Source organism: Bombina bombina, chromosome 1 (assembly GCF_027579735.1).
Source record: "Bombina bombina isolate aBomBom1 chromosome 1, aBomBom1.pri, whole genome shotgun sequence".
Taxonomy (NCBI): Eukaryota; Metazoa; Chordata; class Amphibia; order Anura; family Bombinatoridae; genus Bombina; species Bombina bombina.
In genome coordinates this window covers 459,720,417-459,725,309 of record NC_069499.1, presented here as the reverse complement: position 1 = coordinate 459,725,309, position 4,893 = coordinate 459,720,417, and the positions used below count along the sequence as shown (strand labels likewise).

The window sequence follows — 4,893 nt, the reverse complement described above, 5'->3', positions numbered from 1 at the left end:
CCCAGATGTACAGAGCAGTACACCAGATACAGCAGTTGGAAGAAGCACAGGTATTTATTGTTATATTATTTATATTGCTTCTAAAAGTTTTAAAAGAAACAATAATAATTATAATGTATTTATTTATTTATTTTTTTAACAGCGGATGTTGGACGTCTTTTTAGATCTATGGTCACGGATTTAGCACCACTTTTTGATGGTAAATATGTTGTTATAATATAACTCTAAAGAATAATGAATAATTAATTTGTTATTTAAAGATTGACCATCTATCCATATCTTGAATATGTGTTTTTGTTTATTCTGGAAGATGGAAGTAATATTGATGTTTTAATTTTAGTTCTTTGAAGGGACAGTAAACTCAAAAATAAAAATAACAGGTTTCAAACAGGGCATGTAATTTTCCCAGAAATTTAAAATGTACTTTTATCAACAAATGTGCTTTGTTCACTTGGTATTCCTATTTGAAAGTTAAACCTAGTAAGGCTCATATGATAATTTCAAAGCCCTTGAAGGCCGTTTCTTGTCACATGCTTTTTATTTTATTTTCACAACAGGGGAGAGCTATTTCATGTAGGCCATATAGATAACATTGTGATCACGCCCCTGTCTTGCGGCAGACACTGCACCAATTGTCTAAAATGAAAGTCAATAGATAATAAATGTCATGTAATCATAGGCCTGTCATAAGATGCTTAGATACAAGTTAATCACAGAGGTAAAATTTGCATTTTTAGAACTGCGTTGGTTATGCAAAACTGGGGAATGGGTAACAAAGTATTATCTATATTTTTAAATAACACAATTTCTGGTGTTGACTGTCCATTTAATCACATTCTCTGCACTATTAGTACTTTTCATGGTTATAAATGATCAACTTATCTTTCTTCCATGAGTTATTTTTACAATATCTACATCTTTTGCCACCAAAATGTAAGGTCATTTATTGTGGTAACCTTGAAAATAACACAAGTATCCTCATGGTGACACATAACGAATGTTTTTTAAAAAAAAAGTTTTTTTTTTAAAACATAATAATTAATATTTTTTAATTTATATTTTTCAGATATGCAGGAGGAGGATGATTCCTCAAGAGAGGTCATTATAAATCTGGTTCCAATTACTGATCATAGTCAGGAGTGCAGATCTACAGACCTGGGAGGGGAAACTCCAGATCTATCACAAATACATCTTCTCCACAACATAAGCGTTGTATAGCTTTTGAACCAGTGCATTTAAATTCTTTAGAGAATCCATAATATTTATGATTTCTTCTTGAACAGGTGACTGTACTTGGGATCCAACTTGCACACCGGCATCTTTAAAAAATATATTAAAAAAAATATTATATAAAGTTTGAGATATTTTTATGAAGAGTAATGGAAATGCAATAATCTAAAAATTATTACCAATATGACTGGAGGATGGAGGTGTTGAAGTTGTAATTGTCTGTGTATATCTTGAAACATTTGTAACTTCCATAGCAGCATCATTTTCAGATTCATTTTGTCCGTATATTTCTATACTTTCATCTGTTCTATAAATATATAAATATATAAATATATAGAGAGATAGATAGAAAGACAGACAAGAATTGTTCATTATAAAATAAACATAGAAAAACCATACATTTACCTAGTTGCATCGATGGCAAAGTTACTGCAATTTTGTTTTGGACATTATTTTCCTCTGTTTCACTTCCTATGAACAGATATAGAATTATAAAAATTAACATTTTAAATTTTAAAAAATACATTCAATTGTAGTAATTATATGAATACCTTCAAAATAAGATAAATCCCTTATTCTCCTGAAACCTCCTTTTCTTGGATATTTTATCATAATTATCAGTTTCTACAATTATAAAATTATACCAATGAGGATTATATTATCAAGATCAATACCTTCATAAATTACTTGCTGGTTTTATTTTGTACCTTGAGGTGTATGGACTATTGTTAAGCGTCTGACACCTCCTGGCTGTGGAGAGAATTCACTGTCAAGCAAAGAAAGTCAAGGGCGGAGAGCTAGCCTCACTGCAAGGAGTACAATTTAGAAAAGGCCTCACAAAACATTGAGGAGGGGCACCACAAATTTTTTGTTTTTTCTAATCTGAAGTAATGTATATAGATAGAAAAAATAAGATTAATGTTTATAGTTACTTTTATGTTATCTTTTTTTTAAAGTGACATGAAACACAAAATTTTACTTTCATGATTTAGGTAGAACATACTATTTTAAACAAATTTCTAATAGACTTCTATTTTATAATTTATTTCAATCTCTTGTTATCATTTGTTGAAGGAGCAGCAATGCACTACTGGTTTCTAAGTGAACACATGGGTGAGACAATAACAATCTGTAAATATATTCAGCAAACAGTCAGCACGTAGAACCTAGGTTCTTTGCTACTCCTGGGCTTTCCTACATAAACATTTCATCAAAGGATAACAAGAGAAGGAATCAAATAAAATAATAGAAGTAAATAGTAAAGTTGTTTAAAATGGTATTATCTGTCTAAATCATGAAACTAAAATTTTGGGTTTCATGTCCATTTCATTAATTAGTAATTTATAATTTAGACTATTGTTAGTTTTCATGTTATTTTATGTTATAATTAATGAATAGTTAGTAGATTATTTTTTTGGTTATAAAGTTAATAATTAAAAATAGTTAGAATTTATTTCTTGATTGTTGTCACTAAAGGTTCCTGCAGACATACAAAATTCATATATTTTACAAACATACAGAGATTTAATATACGTTATTCTATTTTGGAATGGCCAACATAATAATATATAATACATTGAATAGTACTGTTAATTGATTAGTTCTATGAGCCTGTGTTGACAGCATCCTGATCCAAATTTAATTTAAAAAAAAATAATTTTATGGGCTTTAACACTTTCATTGTAAAGTTAAGTACAGCTACACCGGAGAGAGCACAATGTTATCTATATAGCCCACATTGAATAGCTGTCTCTTGTTTCAATAAGCTAGTACCAAAAAATGTTATAAGAGGTTGCCTGTAGTGGCCTAGAAACAGTCACAAATTGTTAATTGAAAACATTATGAAGTATATTTATATCAAAAGTTTGATTGTGCAAAGTTGTAGAATATCTGCTAAAAGAAAATGTATGGAGTATAATGTTGCTTTTAATTTGATAATTAAAAAATAAATTGTTAATTTAATGGTTAATTGAATAATTATTGTGATTATTAAACTTACTTGTCCTTAGAAGGCTCCTAATGGATTCGTAATATTCTGGTTCTCTACTTCTAACATCGCTATAGAGTCTCAGGCATTGACGTCTGTTTCTTTTAATGTCAGAAACACAATACATTCTGTGTATCATTTTGTATATAGTTTTGTCCCTGTCATCTTGGGTTAATCCATGGACGCCCCCTAAGCGTTTTGGAAAATAATGGTCCATCACATAAACTAAAATTATCATTTAACCTGATGTGAAAGGTTTTACTCTCTGCATCCATCTTGGTTGCATCTATAAATCTTGTAAATCTCTTGTTATTTGATTATTTTATGTTTAAAAAACTAATTTTATTTTTACATTTTGATATATTGATATTGAATAATGACACAAGCTTAACAACTTTAAATTAGATTGATCTAATACCATTAGTTTATACAAGCTTAAATTATTGTGATAATCTCTTTTTTGAGCCAGGAGATATTTTTAATTTGGAGTCATTTTTGGTTCTCATATGCCCAAGATAATGTAAATTATATATAGGAAATGTATATTATTTCTAAAATACATTTCCTAATTGTATTTGCATATAGTTATCATTAAAATAGTTTATAAATTAGTAATATAGTATTACATTTTATTTAGTGTAAATTTGTAATATGTTATCGGTTGTAATAGTTAATACAAATTGTATATATGTTGCATTAAAAATAAAATGTGAATCTAAAAATATCCACTATGTTACATCTGAGAATTTTTTTTTTATATTTATTAAAAATACTACTGTTAATATACATACATTATCACCCAGGACTACTAAACAAGGAATGTTGTGATGTTTATATTTCCTATTTTTAATTTCTCTAATTCGTATACAAGAACATTTTTGATAACAGTGATGACTCATTATTTAGTCTGCATAAGTGAGCTTAAAGGGACATTAAACCAAATATTTTTTAATCATGATTCAAAAAACAAAACAATTTTAAACAACATTTGACTATAATTCTATAATCTAATTATCTGCTTTCTTTAGATATCCTTTTTTTAAGAAATACCAATGCATATAAGTAAGAAAATCACAAGATGCATCTATGTGCTGCCACCAAACAACAATTCCTGAGCCTATCTAGATATGCTTTTCAGCAAAGGATAACAACAGAATGAGGCAAATTAGATAACAAAACTAAATTTGAATGTTGTTTAAAATTTGTTTTTCTATCTGAATCATGAAATAAAAAAATGTTGTTTGCTCACAGTTGAAAATGTTAAACTTTTTACAAATCTAGATATTTATATTTCTTTCCAAACTCTAATGGAATTTTTTTTTAGTTAAATTGTAAGATAGAGGAAAAAAATATTTGTTATTAACAATGACAAAAAGAAATTGAATGATAACAATATATATATAAATATACATGTGAACAGATCTTTTTTTTTAAATTTTATATCAATTAGTAGCAATTGAAATAAAAAAATAGAATAGCTCTTTATAGACTATTTTTAAATATTCATTAAAATAATTTTCAGCTACAAAATTCTTTGCAGTTATGGCCTGTCTGGTTAGTGCATCTTTGCAGATCACCTCTGGAAAGTCCTCAATTGATATGTCATTAGCATCATCTTCAATTTCACATCCACTGTGAATTGCAATGTTATGCAGTATACAGCAGACCAGAATTAT

The 4,893-nt window shown here is 27.9% G+C and overlaps 1 long non-coding RNA gene across 1 annotated transcript; it reads right to left on the bottom strand.

Annotated features, from left to right (window-relative positions):
- Nucleotides 1–1,084: 1,084 nt before the first annotated feature.
- LOC128638254 (uncharacterized) lies at nucleotides 1,085–2,003 on the bottom strand. The gene is made up of 3 exons (XR_008399078.1): nucleotides 1,636–2,003; nucleotides 1,410–1,537; nucleotides 1,085–1,319 (listed from the first exon to the last, which is right to left on the bottom strand). It is a non-coding gene; the product is annotated as an uncharacterized LOC128638254 (long non-coding RNA).
- Nucleotides 2,004–4,893: the final 2,890 nt, after the last annotated feature.